This window comes from Halyomorpha halys, unplaced genomic scaffold, assembly GCF_000696795.3.
Source record: "Halyomorpha halys isolate HHAL.00 unplaced genomic scaffold, Hhal_1.1 Scaffold269.1, whole genome shotgun sequence".
In the NCBI taxonomy this organism is placed as follows: Eukaryota; Metazoa; Arthropoda; class Insecta; order Hemiptera; family Pentatomidae; genus Halyomorpha; species Halyomorpha halys.
The window spans coordinates 1353993-1373032 of record NW_027112099.1 but is presented as its reverse complement, the minus strand read 5'-3'; the positions used below and the strand labels follow the sequence as shown (position 1 = coordinate 1373032).

Sequence of the window (19040 nt, the reverse complement as noted above, 5' to 3'; positions counted from 1 at the left end):
ATAAACTAAATAAGTTTAATAAAAATGAAAAGGAAGAAATAATTGTAAAAGGAAGGTTTAAAGAAGGTAAAATGAAGGTTCTTGAAGGGTCCAAATACATTGTCTTCAAAATTTATAGTTTTTGCTTATCATTTTCCTTCTTTATTTCCTTTTAACGGAACTTTGTGAGAAGATTGTTCATTTTCTGCATGTTTCATACAATTAGTTATTTTACACGCATATTTCATACAATTAACATGTAAAGGTATGTTAACTATAATAATGGGTAACATTAAATATCAAAATAATAATAATCAGTTTTTTTAGATTCACAAGAACACAATAAAATGTATACATATGTAATAAGAATATTTATGATCACATGATAACTTATACTGAACTAATATAATTATAGTAACTCTAGTACTTATCCAAATATAATAGTAAAATCAAAATTCTATAGCATTTATATCCACGAAGGACCTTAAGTTCAGTAGTTGAAAGTTAGTTCTCTCCACTCTTTCTTGAATGAGAGTTACAAAGGTGTATCTCCACCATCCATATTAAACTACCAGGTGCTGGGTCTATCCCAGAAGACAAAATATAACAATAATAGTACTAATCCTGCTACTACTGCTAACTCATTCATTTATTCCTTTCTGGGCTCAACAGTCCTTGTTTTATGCATGACTTACATTGATGCAAGAAAACATAAGTTTTCCATACAAAAGGATGTTTTGATTATTGATCAAAATCAATTTGCTAGTAAACAGTGGCATAGCAAGAAGTACCGATGCCTCAGGCAAAATCTTCGACAGGACCTCTTCACATTGGGATGTAGAACTTTCTTTAAACTTTTCAGAGATTACCTAATATATCCAAGTTGTTGTTTCTTATTTTAATTGTATAATTATTGTTACTTATAGTTTTTTTTTAATTCACAGAAGTATATGTTGTGAAAAAATTAAATAATTGAACTTGGAGAATTGGGGGCTCCTTGAGCTTTAAAACCCAAGTTGCCTCCCCTCTGTTCCTACACACCGACAGTTCCTGGCATCCTAGAACATTACTGTGGCCTACTTGAAAGCAGAAGCCAATGTTCAAGTCCAGTAGAGTTGAGAAAATCAATATAGTTCATAATATTGTCTCAAAAACTGAATTATTCTAATAGTCTGAAAATTCTTGGTTAATTCATTAATAAATATTTATGAAGTTTAGATTTTCACCTCCTCTTCTCACAACAAATTGTAATAGAGGGGCAATTGCACTCCATTTACATTATATATAAAATTTTGTGTGAAGTCAAGTGGTACTATGGGAACTGTCTTTACTAAGTGCTAGTACATATATATAGGTAAAGGGTCATTGGAAGAAGGCTTGATTATTGGCTATATCGTTTTTCCCATTTAATTTAATCAGGAAAAAAAATAAACATTAATTAATACGTTATATAAGAAGATGGTCAGGGTTGCGGTCAAAGGAGAAACAAAAATAGTTTACAACTATTTTTGTTTCTCCTTTGACCGGAGAACTCCTTCTCCTTACGGTCAACTATATATACATATATATATTAATAAATACAGTTTTAACTGCTCAAAATGACCTATTTTGATTCTAGAAAAAGATAAGAATAAAAAAAAAAAAGCCTCTTCACACAAAATATTGTTGTTTAAAGATAATTTTATAGTAAAAAATAAAATATTAATCTTACCTACTATTACAATCATTACTCAATTTAAAACTAGATGTTTGTAAAAGCTTACATTGGTTTTAAGATATACAATGGAAGCTCTGGAGACTTCATCTCCTGTTATCCACTCTAGATTAGATGGATCACAACAATCACTATAAAACTCTTTACATCTGTCATATGGTTTTTGGTCAGTCCCTAGACCGCTTATAAATGTCCCACCAATATACCCCTTAGAAAAGAAAATTTCATGCTGAAAGGTGATCAGGACAAATTAAAGGAAAACAGGAAACAAAGGATCTCCTTCATTCTCTTCTCTAACCTCTTCAGTTGGTGTAATAAAATCAATCTACTTTATATAGAAAACAAAGTATCACTCCTCCACTCTTCCGCTTCATTGTTGCCTTCTGTTCAACCATTCGCTTTGAACAGCCCTGATGAAGCTCTGCAAAGTGGGGCGAAACGTTGGACATTAAAATAGTTTTAAACTATTTGTTATTTTTTTGGCCACAACCCTGACCATCTACTTATATCTAAATCTTTACGGTCAACTATATATACATGTATATTAGATTTATTTTATGTAAAATTAGTATTTTATTTTTGTTAAATAAAACTATCTTTAAAAATTATATTTTGTGAACAAATGATTTTTTTCTGTATGAAACTGAAAAAAAAACATTAATTGATAATTTTATACTTACTTAAATTTATATTTTTGTGTGATAATGTTTTCATTGAAATGTTTATATTCGAATTTTTTTCTAAACAGTTTTCTTTTAATTTTTGTCTGAAAACTTTAAAATACAAATTTATGTAACTGTTTTCCCAATTTTTTTAAAAATAAGTTTTAATAGAAACAAAATAAAACTTTTTAAAAATGTTTATTTTAAATAGAATAGAATATATTTTTTACAGGATAAATAAAAAAAAACAGTCAAAATAAGATGAAGAAATAAATCTGGATCATTTTCCAAATTTGGTGCAATTTAACTATCAAATTTTTGTTTTATATATAAAGTAGATTGATTTTATTTATTTATTTTTTTACATCAACTGAAGAGGTTAGAGAAGAGAATGAAGGAGACTCTTTGTTTTCTGCTTTCCTTTAATTTGTCCTGATCACCTTATAGCATGAAATTTTCCTTTCTAAGGGGTATATTGGTGGGACATTTATAAGTGGTCTAGGGACTGACCAAAAACCATATGACAGATGTAAAGAGTTTTATAGTGAATGTTGTGTTCCATCTAAAATTAAAGTTCAATTTTATACTGGCACTTGAGATAATGTTGAAAAGATTGTAGCCTTTTTTTTTTAGTTACTATATAAAAGAAACTGGTGCCACTTATCTCTAGAGTCTTAGTCTTAGCTTTGTGATAGGGCTAGGGAATGACAAAACGTGCACTATATATTTTAGATAAAAAGTATTAGAGTCTGAAAGTAGAAGGAAACATTGGCCTCAAGGAGGATAATAAAAAATAAAATCGTTCACATTCAGATGTTTTATCATTCTTAGAAATGTAACTGAAACAGCACCAAATTGCAGAGTGACCCCACATGTATATTTAGTGAATGTATATAATATGAAGGAAATCTCCGATTAATAAGAGATTGGATAACAAGAGATGAAGTCTCCAGAACTTCCATTGTATATCTTAAAATCAATGTAAGCTTTTAGAAACATCTAGTTTTAAATTGAATAATGATTGTATTAGTAGGTAAGATTAATATTTTATTTTTTACTATAAAATTATTAGTTTTTTTTTATTCTACGTATATCAAAATAAATCTAAGTTCTTTATACAATATACTATGATTTTTTTCATGAAAATGATAATTGAAATTAGTTTTTAAATAATTGAAATTAATTTGAAACAGGTGTATGCACCATTACATTATAATAAAGCCCATTTGGTTTTTGATACATTCAGAGAAGATTCATTTAAATCTTCTAGGTGAAAGAAAAGAACTGGTAATACAACCAGTTTAGTATAACATCAGCTATGCATTGGAAACACTTAAATTAAGTTATTGTTGTTTTATGTGAAGATTAATAGCTTATTTATTCAAGAAAGCAACAGAGGGCTCAACTGAAAAGTTTTTTCTTATATCTTAGAGGGAAACAGTAAAGTCTTCAATGAGTAGTGTTACAGATAAACTAAAAAATAATTACAAGAAGACAACATAGCTTTAATTTTACTCAGGATTACTGTTACTGTCAAAATTTATTCAGATTCGCTTTTAGTTGGTCCAGTATAGAAGTAGGTAGAACAGATAAAGATCTATTTAGATTCGTTTTTAGGTGGTCCAATCTCTTGCTTTTAGTGGTCCACTGGACTGTGTTTTTAAGTGAAGTTCATAATGAAAAAATAATTATTAGTAACAATCACTGATACTATTGGTACAAAAACCTTAGGCATTACTAGGTCTGTATGCATTGTCTGAAAGTGACACCACAAAAGTACAAAGAAAGCGAAAAACTTATTTTTGAAAAATCTTCAGTAAAGCATTCTAGAAGTTATTAGCTAACTTGGAATATTTGGAAACTTTTAATAATGATCGACTTAGAATTGATAATAATAGACTTTTGATAGAAGTCATGTTTGAAGTCTACAAGTTTCTGGCACAAATACGTCGAAAATTAGAATACTGAGGAGGTATCTACTTCTCGATTACAATATTTTGTAAAATGTTAGGTACAGATTTTACTTGTCAGCACTCTGGTAGTGATTATTCTTAATTAGCGAGTAAACATCGCTTACGGTGGCCATCTTGTATGTATGACGTCATAATATCTAAACAGCGTAGTTTGAAGATACACATCCGGTACTTCACAATTATAGGGGTATTCATGATCTATGTTAAAGCGTGTTAAATGGAAAAACTCGTGTTAAATCGAAAAAAATTGCCTTCTTTTGCCGTGGTAAAACGAAATAACATTTAACATGGCTGAGAGTCTGTTACTTGGTCAGTTAAATCGAGAATGACGTCACACAATAGACCAGTTGAGATCGCCGCCATATTAGTTGTTGTGACTTTCAATACAGTTGTCAATTAACTCATCTTCATTCTCTTCTTCACAAGTTTGAAGATCAATAAGACACTCATAAGCTAAACTTTCACACAAATTCCACTTTTCACTCACTCTAGGCATGTTTTAATTAATTACTTAAATCAAAACTGAAGTAAACAATAACATGAGGGTCTAGAAGGAAGGTTATAAACATAAAGGCTTATACAACAAGTTGCTGAGAAAATCCGCTAGGGACTCTTATGCATTTAACGTTTAACATGACTTCAAATAGGGCTGCTCACAATCCTATAGTTATAACATTTAACATGGAAAAACATATAACATTTAACACGACATCATGAATACCCCTTATGTAGCATGTAGTAAAGAAATTCTACTTAGTTATACCAATCCTTCTCAAATAATTCTAGGGAATTCAGTTCGCTCCACGAAAAATGTCCTGAACATTGACCAACTTATCAATAGACACAAGTCTACGGACTCTAGTTTATTAATTCTATTCTTACCATTCAAATTAAAACAAAAAAGGTCTTACTTGTTTCGGTAAATCGGTCGGCTTGGCAGTTGTCGCGGTAGGGCATCCATATTCGCTTGGCTCCGCGGCCTCTCGGCTGCCTCTGGTGGATCCCTCCGAGAGGTGACTTCCTTCTCTGGCCTCCAACTCGTCAGCCGCTCTCTCTTCCAGGTCTTCAAGTGTCCACCTCTAATAACTAAATTTTGTATTTTACGTACTTTATTAATGTGACAAAATAGTTATCTTGTACACACTTATACATAAAGAAACTCTATTGATCTTCCAGAAGGTAAGTATTGGAAGATAAATGAACAAACTTCATGTGAAGAAATCTTTAGGTTTGATTATTTTTAAATAAATTAATTTAGTAACTGTAATGTTAACTTATTCCATTCTTGTTCCTTATTACTTCAAACATAGGTTTTTATTAGGAGTGAACGGTAATGAGGAATTTAAGTTGGTATTGATAATGATTATTAACTATACTCCTTATTCGATAACTTTCTGAAGCTCTTGAAGTTAGAAGTAAAGATTTATAACGATATCGTGAATTCTATGAATAGAACTTTTACGAATAAAGACGTCTTCCAACGGCTTGTACAATATTAACTTTAGATTCACTAATATCTAGCTTATGAGAAGTTATTCCTAGGGAAAAAATAGCTTTCGAATAAAAAGGTGTATGGAATGGAGCTAATTGATTAAAATAATATTAATTAAAATGATTAAGATGTTGAAGACTGAATAAGTGTCAATTAATGTTACAAACAAGAACTTAATAGTTTAATTTTTTGTGTTAATTCAAATAAATTTTATCTATAAAATTAATAATTAAAATACTCATTTAAATTGTATAAGTAATATTTCCTATTAGTTTTTAATCTAAAAAAAAAAAGAAAAACATTAAAACGGTAATGATAATAATCGATTACCATGTTATTATTTTGATATCAATAAAAGTAATTTTAATAAGGGCAATTTGGACATATGGAGATGAACTTTGGGACTTCACGAGGCCTTCGAATTTCTCTCGTATCCAATCCTTAGTAAAATCCTCAATGCTCCTTACTTTGTCACAAATAAAATCATACATCAAGATCTTAATGTTCCATATGTTATCTATCTAGTCCGAACCAGATACCATTCCTTCCATTATAAACTCCCTAACCACCCAAACTCACTAGTTTCTAACCTTGCCTCCTCTTCTTTAAGGCGCTTGAAAAGAAGATGGCCACAAGATCTGTTAATGTAATCATATGAGTGCTGCCAATGAGTAGTTTCTCTACACGCCTGTATCACGCCATTATAACTGAGATCAAATTTACTGGATGTATAATGTAATATATAATATAGTAAATTTCAATAAAGACATTAAAAATAAAACAAAAGTAATTTAACTTTTTAATTTAGAGTAACCACAGGTGGTGATGTACTTAGGAAATTTCGGAATCTTTGTCAGATTTTTTCCTTTTCAGACCACTCCTAGTTCGGATGTTTGAATGTTCAATTGTTCCCGATATAGAGTTTTTTAAAAAGTAACATTTTATGAAATTTATACTGAAAAATCAGTAGTTAATGAATTGATTGTGAGAATAAGAAAAAACAATTAAATAAATAAAGGAAAAATAGAGAATTAAATATAAAAAATAGAGAATTAGTATGGATAACTAGAAAGTGAATACGCTAAATAAAATAAGTAATCAGGCCGTAAATACATAAATATGTTTGTATATAATTATTAAATGGTTCATGTTGCTTCGGAATAGGATGATACATTTTTTTTTATAAGAAGAAAAAGTAATTAAATTATTTTTAAAAACTAAAAAGAATATTAGGTTCAGATTCAAAAATATACAAATTAAGCTAGTTGATTCTCTTGTTTTAATGAATAACTGGCATCTGTTTAGCGATGCTATTTAGAATGGAAAAACTAACAAACTAGGAGAAACTAGAGATGGTTTCATTATCTTTAGTTAAAGGAAAAGGAAATAACCATGAAATAGGTTTTGCTGGCTGCTATCAGCTCGATCACTATATTGGAAAATGTTTTCGCGTGTTCCAAACATTTACTTGAATGTTCATGGAATATGTTTATATATACATTCTTGATATCTCTTTCTGTGTGTTGCAACTTGGAAGGTTTGTGGATTTTATACAAACTGTGTTCACCAGGCTATATTGATTACACTGGATACGCCTGCAAGAAAGAAGAGTTGTCGATGGAGAACCTACGGCTGGAACACGAAGACGTTCGATGGCGTTTCATTCACTCTAATGCTGGAGGATGAGTGTGAATTGATAGGGTCAGCTGAGGAAAAGACGCGTATACTGACCTCTTATATATCTGGGGCTAGTGATGCAGCCATGACCCGTTCAAAGTCTGGCAAACATCATCCCTCAGTGTACTGGTGGACGGATACTATTGACGATCTTCGCCGGTGTTGCAATCAAGCAAGAAGACGTTACCAACGAGCCAGACGTCTATCGGAGTTTTCTGTGCTTCAAGAAGAGTTCAAGAGAGCTAGAAGGAACCTCCGACAAACCATTAATGAAAGCAAAGGACGGTGCTGGAGAGAACTCTGTGATGAGATGGATGCAGGCGAATAGTATTGAATGTATAGACAATATATATGTAACGGATTTTCCATAAATTACGCAGGATGTGATAGAGGACATCGCCTCGGACCTACAACATGTCAAGACACCAGGATTGAACGAAATTCCTAATCTAGCTCTGAAGGTGACTCTCAGGAAACGGCGGGATCTTTTTATCTTAACTTGGAAGAAGTTACTCTCATCGCTAACCAGGCTATTGCTACAGTCCGAGATTGGCTGTCTTTGGTAGGCCTACAACTTGCAGATCACAAGACCGAGGATCTCCAAGTATCTAGCAGGAAGCAAACTGAGTCCATCACTGCTACGGTGGATAGGCACGAAATTCGTTCTCACTCTTGCTTAAAATACCTAGGAGTCATGATCGATGCACGCCTCCGCTTTAATGTTCACATGGAGTATATCAGCACCAAATCTGCTAAAGTAGCATCCTTTTTGTCACGCCTTATGCCAAACGTTGGAGGTCCCAAAGAAAGTAGCCGAAGGCTTCTTGCTACTGTTGTCCCCTCCATATGCAACCCAGATTGGGAAGGAAGCGATGGTTACCATATCATACAGGAAACAGATGGTTTCAGTTTATCGTAGACAACACCGCAGAATGTCCTGGATGTCAGACTATCGAGGAAACCGCGGAGCACGTGTTTTTCACTTGCATTGATTTGTGGCAGAAATAAGTGAATTGGAGATGTGTGAGCAGGACGCATCACACCAGAAAACGTCGTTAGCTATATGCTTCTCTAAGACAAGCATTGGAACGCAGGAAAGAGATTCAACACAGTCGTCCTCAAGAGGTTGAAAGAGGAAGAGAGGGCTAGAAGACGTTACTTGCATGGGAACGTGAAAACCATGTGAAGAAAGCGAGACGGCACTCAGCCATTTCCCTCCATGAAGTAATGCCTAGCGGCGGTCCCGTGGAGAGGAATGAACAGGTGTAGGGCGGTGGTTTTAGTGGGTAAAAATCCCACACGCGGATAGGCCCGTGCCTATCCGTGTCTTTTGAAGATTTCCACCGACCCTCGAAAAAAAAAAAGACACACACACATAAAGTAATTGCTTTTCGAACTGATTCTCGTGAGACGATATCTGTGATAGCCAAAAAATCACCTGTAAAAATCCCACACATGAATAGGTACGGGTCTATCCGTGTCTTTGGAAGATTTCCAAAAAAGTGGAATTAGTGAAGTTCAGAATTCTTTCATTGTTGCCTTTGATCTTGACGGTAGCAATCAAATAGTAGCCACCAACTATTGATAATTTAGTCAATCGATAAAATATCGATTCTCCAATACTGGCTATACAAAAAGGATATTCAATAACATATTAGTATATTTCTATATTGTCTTTTCTGTGCCTAAAAAATGTTCGCACAAACAAGTAAAAGTGTAGAAAGTATTGCGACTATTAAAATTTTAATCTCAATGCAATATTTCATGAGACTACTCTTATCCACCCTCTTCTCTTGACTACACTTGTAGATTGAATGTAGAAGAACGTTTTGAAATGTTTTCATACTTTAATCCTTTCAATTTTTTTACTAACCGTATAAAACTTATGTAAATAATTGTTGGAATATACGATTCTGTTGTTTCTTCTTTAGCTGTGTAATAACTTCAGAATTATCGATTACATCTAAAGTGGAACATGCTGTCAGTACTTTTTTCGAAAGTTTGAAAATCTAAATAAGAATGATCGTGTTCCCTAAATTAGAATTAGAATTAACTACGGGGTTACCCTCCTGAAATCTGAAGTCAACTTTCAATAGAGGTAGTTTGTGAGAATTAATTGCTGGGTTTTGATAAAATGATTTCCGTTGTTTGTCATACGATCCCAAGATCTCAACTTTTAAATGCAATGGCGGATCTTAGTGTGGTGAGAGGGGAGAATTTCCCCTCCCAAACAAGCTTTTTTTTTAAAGTTTTTAAATATATCTATATATAGAGATATATTATATATAGAGTTATAATACTATAAAGATTTAATAAATAATAGAGACATAATATATATAGAGTTTAAAATATATCTATTACATAGTACCAATAATCCTGAGTAACTGTGGTAAAGGTTTTTTCACAGCTTGTCAAAAATTTTAACGTAAATTAACTAATAAATAGCCATATGTAATTATCTAATCGTCAATATAAGTTATATAATTGCTAATTATAAATGAATTATTTTATTATATGTATATATAGTTGACCGTAAAAATGTATATATAAGAAGATGGTCAGGGTTGCGGTAAAAAAAAAGAAGTTATAAAATATTTGTTCTTTTTTACCGCAACCCTGACCATCTTCTTATATATACATTATATTATTAGTTCAAATAAAATAAGCGTGTTAAGCTTTTTTCGTTTTATTATTTTCTAAGCCTGATGAATGCTCAGAAATTATTTACATAGTCCAATGGTCAAGTTGCTGGATAAAAAAAATGTAACCCTTATCACGAACTAAAAATAATATTAAATTGCTTCAAATTGTATTATTTTTTAATGGGTTATTAATTCCCGAGATATCCTTTCAGTCTCTCCCGAAACAGAAAATAATTCGACACAATAACATAATTTTACATATCACGCAGAATTATTCCCAAATAAATTTAACCTTTCATATTCCTTTATGCTGGATCTACACGTTTGCCATTTCGTAAATCCAATACTTGTACAAATGCTTGGTAAATAAAGGAAGCAACTAATGGCGGTATCCACATGTTTGCATGTTCTTGTGAATTTTGTCGGCAATAACATTCCATTTTCATAATACAAAGAAACAGAATAAAGATAGGCTACAAGAAAGGAAACATATATATCAGCAAAGTAAGTTGTTGATGGTCAAAATTCATAGAAATAGTTAATTGTTAATTTAATTACCTTGACATATAATGTCTTTATAAATATCTATTTTTGCTATGTTAAATGTAAAATAAACTGCTAAAGTTAATTAACAAGATTTGAAACAATATATTTACACCAAATCGATAGAATTTACAAAATATACTATCCTAAACTAGAGTGGGTAATTATTGAATCCTTTAATAATAACAAATAAGTTGGAGAAATTCTTTAATTAATTAAACACAGAGAACACAAATATTTATCTGAAGGTTAAAACAATTCTAACTGAAAACAAACTTGTGTAAGCAGCACAAGCACCGTTTGGTTTGTGTCCAAAAACCGAGACTCCACTGAGTGACCCACTGGTCGGCCACAAATTCAGGACGACTTGTACAAGCCAAGCCAAATAACCCATGCCATACAAACGTACAAACGTGTAAACACACATGCGCGAATTGGCCTTTGGCAAACGTGTAGTGGCACCTTTAGACATGTGCATTGCAAATTTAATTGGTTATCCCCTCATACGAAGAATATTAGGAATTACTAAACGAACATTATGGTGCCATCCCAGTCTGTTGTCGAACCCTGTACCCCTGTAGGTCCAACCCTGCTTAAACACAATATCTCGAAATAGTGCGTGATGTTTGATAGTTTTCGATTAGGTATAAACAGGATATTTGGTTTAAATAAACCTAAGGAAATTATGACATCTATTTTTCAAAGGAAACAGTTAAGGTTTAATCACCAGTATATGAGCTGTTGAGAGCAAATGTGGTGTAAGTTGTATGTTTTCAACAAGATTTATTTAAACTAATAACTAATTTTACCGTCAAAACGGACTTAAATTGTTGAATATATTTGATCCCTTATATTAGCTGAAATTCCATACACAATTTTAATAGAACTTCCCCTAGATTGTTGAATACACCAGCACTTACACCACTTTTCCTCTCAACGTCTTATATCTTATACCTATTTATCGAAAAGAATATTGGCAACGGTTAGCATGTGGGATCGGATGTAAGAATGTTCAACATTTCTTATGGAGCCTTCGTGTATTATTGACACAGTCACAACACAGGTGTATTCGGTATTGTGTCAACAGCTGAGTCAGGTGTTTTGTGATAAATCTTAGGAGCCATATTATACAACCACGTGACTTCTTGCCGAGGGAGTAGGCATCAAGCTCAGTACGTTTACTGCGGTTGAGGTGTTCACGTCTAAAATAGAGCTACAGGTCAGTAAAATTCCTCTTATCACTAAGCCATAGCATAATAATTATTTAATGATTAAGAATGTGGTAAAGACGCCACCAAAACTGTCAGGTGCACATTTTCTTTAGGAAACCTAATATTTGATTTAAAATAAAAATAAATAAATAAACTATGGAGGTAATAGTGGGAATGTTTTTTCCAAAAATCATTTAAATAATTTCGATATTCATCCTTATTTTATGTGATTTTAGTTTATTAGTGCATTTAGGACTTTTATTTATCAACATAAGGAGATCCAATTATACGACTATCTGTGGCTGGATCTAAATTAAAATAAACAACACACATGCTGTAATATTTCTGAAGAGACACAAAGTTTATCCAGAAATTTTATTCGCTCACAGTTTATCAGCCATGATGGAGTTGTCCACGAAAGCCAGCTAATATAAATTAATTTGTTTCGTTTTTCATATTGATGAACACATATTTATACGCTATATATTTTTTTCAAATGGCTACTCATTTATCACCACAATCTACACATCAAACCAGATCAGAAGACTCAATAATATTTTTTCAGTATCACCTGGAGTGGGATATACATCTCCTGAGTCGCAACTGCCCCATCGAGTCATATCTGTAATTGTATACCGTTTATTCACATTTGCCATTTTGGGAATAAATTTAATTTATTAATATTTGGTAATAGTTTTTAAGAATTTATTCCTAGAAGTTGAAATATATTGTAGTAATTATTATTTTAGTTTAAATAAAACTTTGTTTTTTATCAAAGCTTTTTATTCACAAGTATCTTACATCGACATTTCGGAGTTACTACAGAGAAATTTTTAGTAATTTTCGAAAAAAAAACAAATTTAAAGAGAGTACAAGAAAGGTTTGTTGAAGGATATAAGAAAATGAATAATAATCAACCCAAAGTTTAATTCCTGACGGACTAGTTTCGCATAGATTAGTGATAATGTTATGGAAATAATTCATAAAAAACTGTACTATTCCAATAATCTGTCAAAATAATATTTTATAGATAAATTTAGACTTACGGGGAAGAAATAATGAATAAAGCCTGTCCAAACTTTGAACTACAAATGCTTTTTAAATAAGTATTTCTTATACAATATACTTTCAATATTTTGGACGAAAAGTATTTCCAATATAAATTGCATTAATATTAATTTGTAAAAATTAATGTAAAAAAGTATTTTAAATACAAGTTATGAAATACAAAATACTATTTTTTTATTTCCATGCTAGAAATACAAAATATACCTTAGCATTTTGCATTTTGTTGCTTAAAAATACAAAATACTTTTTGTCTATTAAAATGCAAGGTACTTTTTGCAAACTGCATTTTACCACTTCAAATACAAGAAAGGAATTATGTATTTTATCTTGTGTTGTAAAAACAGTAACTTTGTAAATTTAACTCGGCAGTGAGAGACTAGCAAATTAATAACGAGATCAAAGAGATTAATAACGAAATACACGGTTTAGTGCAATACAATATATAACAATTTTTATTGTTACTAGTCCATGTTATATTTCAGATCAAGCATCTTTAGGGTGGAGGGAAACTCCTATACGTGATGGAATTTGTTTAAAAAAAATTGAAAAAAGGAAGTTTTAGTTTCACTAAAATAAGAACTATTACTATTTGATTATTTTGACAAGGAAAGATTTTTCCAAAAAGTTGTTGATAAATATGTTAATATATGGTCTCAATAAATGGGCAATCTCAATAATTTTCTGTGTTAGTTCCTAAATTAAATAAAATTTAATAGATTTCAAATTTAAATTCTTAATCAATTTTTAAACTTGTTATGGTGAATATCTTAGCTTAAAAATGAATCCGATTTTGAACAGTTAAAAATAAATTAAAATAATACAAAACCGGAACAGATATTAAGTTACTCTCTTATAATTATATAAAATAATAAAGAAAAATATTAGAGATGAAGGTGAGTTGCTAGTTAAGAGGAAGCAACTTTTCAGGTAAAATGAAATAGTGGTTTACTTAATACTGTTCGGGACAATTTTTCTTACTTCAATATTTTATCAACGTTTCCATTTGAAATCAAGCGTTGTTATTTATCCTTTTATACAATTTTATTTGTTAACAGTGAAAAAAAAATTAGAGTTACTTAAAATAAAGTACATTTTTTAAAATATATAATATACTTATTCAACTTGCATAATTTATGTTATAAACGAATATCTACATTGATATGAGAACATCCATGTTTAAGAGTGACAACATTTTTGTGTTGTGAAGGGGTTTAATTAGCTATTCTTATAAAATTATACAATGTAATATATTTCTCATTTATCGATTTAAAAACTTAGTTTTAAAAATATTTGTTCGTTTAAAAAAAAAAAAAAACCATCTGTTTGTTTAAGCAACAAGATGAAACGTTTCCTTCTTACATTTTTATAGAAATTTCTTGAAAAGAAATATTTACGACCTGAATTATTCATTAGTTTTCTAATGAACATGAATCATTTAAGGTGATTCTACTAATAGGTGTGGTAATTTTCTAAGAAAACATTTACCAATATTATTTATTATCAGCGAAACAATTATTTTCATCTTGAACAGTTGAAAATATGATGCCTTACTTGAAAAAAATATTTTATCGCTGGTATGCATTTATACAAAATTATTATGTGTTCTTAATTATATACAATAAATTTTAGTTTTAAATTGTAGGATGTTTATCCCCGAAACATTGTAGTAAAAGATTTTTTTAAATTCGGAATTCTAGGCTACTTAATAAAATATAATCTGGTAGCAACTGTTAAAAGTTGAATATTTTATAACAATCGATATTAACATTACTACCTAATTGTTCAGGCACAGATATGAAGTAGAAACAAATGATTAGACCTTGTTCGTTTGGTGATAACTGTAGGATTACTGTAGGACTACAGAACGTACAGACACCAAAACCCTAGTTATTTTGGTATTATAAATACAAAACACCTTATCTTTCTTTATTGATTCAATAGATGTTTGAACTAATAAAATTGATATTTTAGTTACAGTTATTTTTCATTTCATATTTTTTTTAAAATCACTAGTTATGAGATCCAATAAGCACAAAGCAATTTAACAAAAATTCTGGTACAATTTAAATTTTATGCACAAATAAACGAAGAAATTAGCAAATTTTAACATATTTTAATATGCGGTATGTGTTCCAAATAAGAAAAAAAACGACTAGTAATTAATCAGTAGTTGCATTAATACGGGTAAATATAGTCAGTCTCATGTATTTTATCCTTAATTACTATTGTTATTTTAAAAATCATTTATCACACGATTCTGCCAAAATTGGGTAGAGGAACGTGTTTTCCACATTCTCACTTGCTATTTACGCCCCTGATTTTGTCTATATGGTATATTTAAGTAACTCTATAACTAATTCAAAAAATGAATATAAGCAGTATTTTTTTCAATCTTCCATTTGTTATTTTTTATATTTTCACATTTCAATTTTCATTTTTTTATATTTCATTGTTTTTTAGGTTATGTGATGTTTCTATTTTTATAATGAGGAGATCATTTGAATATAAATTGAAGGAAAAAGGGTTTTTACTTGAAAATGGCAGAACAGTAGTTCGAAACGTTGTTCTCTGGAAGAGAGTAAAAGTTTTGAAAACTATGAAGGAATTATTAACTGTTTTCAGCAATTAGAAAACAAATTCAAATAGTCTTGCCGAATTTCACACTGGCAAATGAGATTATAACACGTAAAAAAAAAATTCGTCGATCTATAAAATACAAGTGCTTCGGTAAGCTGTGAGTTGGTTCTGTTTGATGAAAATGTGGAAACTGTCAAATTAAAAGAAAATATTTAGTACATAGCAAAAATAGCGATTATAGTAGATATATATTTATATGAAATATGTTCAACTTTGTACTGTAATTTACACACCTGGGATCTTCAATTACTAAATGACACGAAGTTCAAGCGAAAATCTAGGTGAGGTTAAAATGGGCAATGATTATTAGTCCGGGAATCCATACGGTAAAACGTTATTTATTTTACACGAAGTTTCATTTAGTTCAAACTACTATGTTCTGAAGAAATAGCTAAAAAAATAACGTCTGTAACCATAAAACGCCGAAATAATAAATAGCGGCCAATGATATTAATGAAAACATTCAACTAAAAATTAATTTTGTTTTTATATAAACTATTCAAGAGGTACAGTAAATATCCTTGAAATTTAGGGATTGACTGACCATTTCAGATATACAATACCGGAAGTTCATTTTATTCTAAAAAAAAACTAGTAATTAGACTAATTTTTTATTCAGTGCACAATATCATTAAAGCTACCAACCGAACGAAAAAAAAAATATAAATATTTTAAAATATAGACAATTTACTAAAGCTTAATTCCTAATAAAGCTGTATACACCTAATAATTACTGAGATACAGTTATTCAATAACCAGTAATGAGTTGGTTATTAAATAAGTGTTTAAATAAATTGGCTATTTTTTTATATTAGGAATAAAAAAAATTATTCCGAAGAAGGCAATCATTACAAACTACTTCATGGTGAATTTATCCAGATTCAATTTGAGTGCTAATAGACATCTGTCTAATAGTTTAATAGTTCCTGAGGTATAGTTTTGTAAAAAACAAAATATTTTTTAAAATAATGAAAAATATTTTTATTTTTTTATTTATTTATATATTGATATTTACAACTGTATAAAAAAAAATACAACAAGTAATTTGATCATAATGACATAATACAGCATGTATGGAAACTACCCAGTAGTAGAACTCTAAAAACAGTTTACAATATAAGGTCACGAGGCCATCTTCTTTTCAGGCGCCTCGGAGGATTGCCAAGAATGGAAGAGGAAGCAAGGTTAGAAACTAGAGGGTTTGGGTGGTTAGGGAGTTTATTATGGAAGGAATAATATCGGGTTCGGCCTAGATCGGTTACATAAGGAACATTTAGGTCTTTATGGATGGTTTTATTAGTAACAAAATAAGGAGCATTGAGGATTTTACGAAGGATTTTATGAAAAATATAATCTTTATTTTCAAGTTCACTTATTTTAGTAAATATATTAAACTGTTGGATGTACGGATGTCAATTGGCACTAAAACTGAAGCTAGTTAAATGTACCAATATGGAATTCATATTTATTAGGAGTTGTAGTTTCAATGATATTTACCAAAAATAATTTACGAAATTTTTATTTTCATTATTTGGAAAAACATTTTAATTTTCAAATAACTATCTAATGAACTATTAGATTCGCAGATATCTAAGAGCACAAATTTTCTATCTGCGTGGCTAAAAAATATTGAAAAATCTAATGTGAAATGACTGGTGAATATTTCTGGTGCTTCCAAATAACATTATTAAATGAAGCCGCATAGAATTATGTAGAATAGAATATGCAGTATAGAATTATGGAGCCAGATGAATGCACTGAAAATTAGTTTGGTATAATTAATTTTGTAGAAGCAGTGGTTTCTATAATATTTATCGAAATAAATTTATAAAATCTAGATTTTTCTTTGTCAACAAAAAAAAAAAAAGGTTTTTGAATAGCTATATATCAGGACCTGATAGAGGTACAAAGCTCAACTAGAACTTAAATTCTTTGTAAACTTCCTGTACTTAAAGGTATTTTTTTATTATTGCTGGTAGCTTCAATAAAATTGAATGAAAAACTAATGAACAGTTTTGATTTTTTTATTATAAAAAAACTTCCAGAAATATTTCAACAGCAATTGTTTGTCTCTTTTAAAATGCGTAAGATAACGTTTAAATGATTATTTTCTATGTAATTTTCCATAGTTTCATATATTAACCAAACTAATTAAAATTAGATATTGTAAATGAATTATTAGCGAGTTTAAGGATTTCATTGGCCTGATTGCTAATGGCACATAGCAGATATAATCTTTTCAGAAATAACGAGAAAGCTGTGTGCCCTATTTCTTGATGACTGAATGTGTACACAAATTGTTATAGCTTAAACGCCATGCTTGTTATGTAAATGTTTCTTGTTACGTGACAGACGAAACATTTTAGTATAGTTGTCATTAAAAATGACCCTGCATATTGCGGGTGACGATAGGTAAAAAAGGAATCAATCATTTTTTTTAATGGAGAGTTTATTATTTACAATAATGGACGATTCTAATCGGCCAAAAAAAAAAAAATAAAATAAATGAAAAATCATAACCCCTATAAGAGTGATACGTACAACCCCAAAAAACGAATAATAAAAATAAATGATCTTCAGTCTATTATTTAAGGATTCGGGAACAAAATCACAGGTCACTTCAGGATGATCTTGGGAATTCGACATTACGATTCGACCGATTGAAAGTTTCATATTCTCTGTCTCGGCCGATTGTGAAGAATAAGGAAAATATAAAACATTTTAAATATAAGAAGATGTTCAGGGTGGCGGTCAAAAAAAGAACAAATAGTTATAAACTATCAAAGCCTATTAAAAAAAACAAAAAAACAATCCATATAGTTTGGGTCTTTTTTTATATATATAATTATTTGAAAATAATTAACTAACTATTGTATTAATATGTAGTGTATTTACGAGAAAGATACACAGTTAGCTAAACAATTATTTGATAATAATTGGGTCTTCTAATTAGTCCTAAAATTTGAAAGTGAAGATAAATTATAGTAACTAGTGAATAATTGTTTCAAATCAGTTTTTTTTTTAATTTTTATCAATTTGGTTTGCGTCATTTGCCTGGTTTCTTTAATGTTTTAGTTTTTTTTTTTTAGCCAACCATCGTGGTCATAAATTCCATTCGTTTCTTTCTGAGTAGAATAATATATTTTTTATATTCCAACAATCAATTGTTTTTTTTAGAAATATCTATTAAACATTGGATAATTTGGTTTATTAGCATAAAAAAAGATATCCAAGAGAATTGTTTATGAAAAAATACATTAAAGAACATAGAATATCTTTTTGTAATGTTCCAACAGTTGAACTACGAACTTAAAAAAAAAAAGAACTGTTTTTAATATACAACTGGTTGTTAACCGGTTTCTCATAGCAAATACATTGTTATAAAAAATTATTCTTGTTTTTTATTTATTTGCGATACCTACGAAATAGGGGAAGAAATAAA

The 19040-nt window shown here is 30.1% G+C and overlaps 1 protein-coding gene across 1 annotated transcript in view; it reads left to right on the top strand.

Moving 5' to 3' along the window:
• Window positions 1-11742: 11742 nt before the first annotated feature.
• LOC106680586 (uncharacterized) overlaps window positions 11743-19040 on the top strand; it is a 40100-nt gene continuing 32802 nt past the window's right edge. The window contains exon 1 of the mRNA XM_014420394.2: window positions 11743-11901. The gene's annotated coding sequence lies outside the window, so the exon portion shown is untranslated. The remainder of the gene's footprint in view (window positions 11902-19040) is intronic.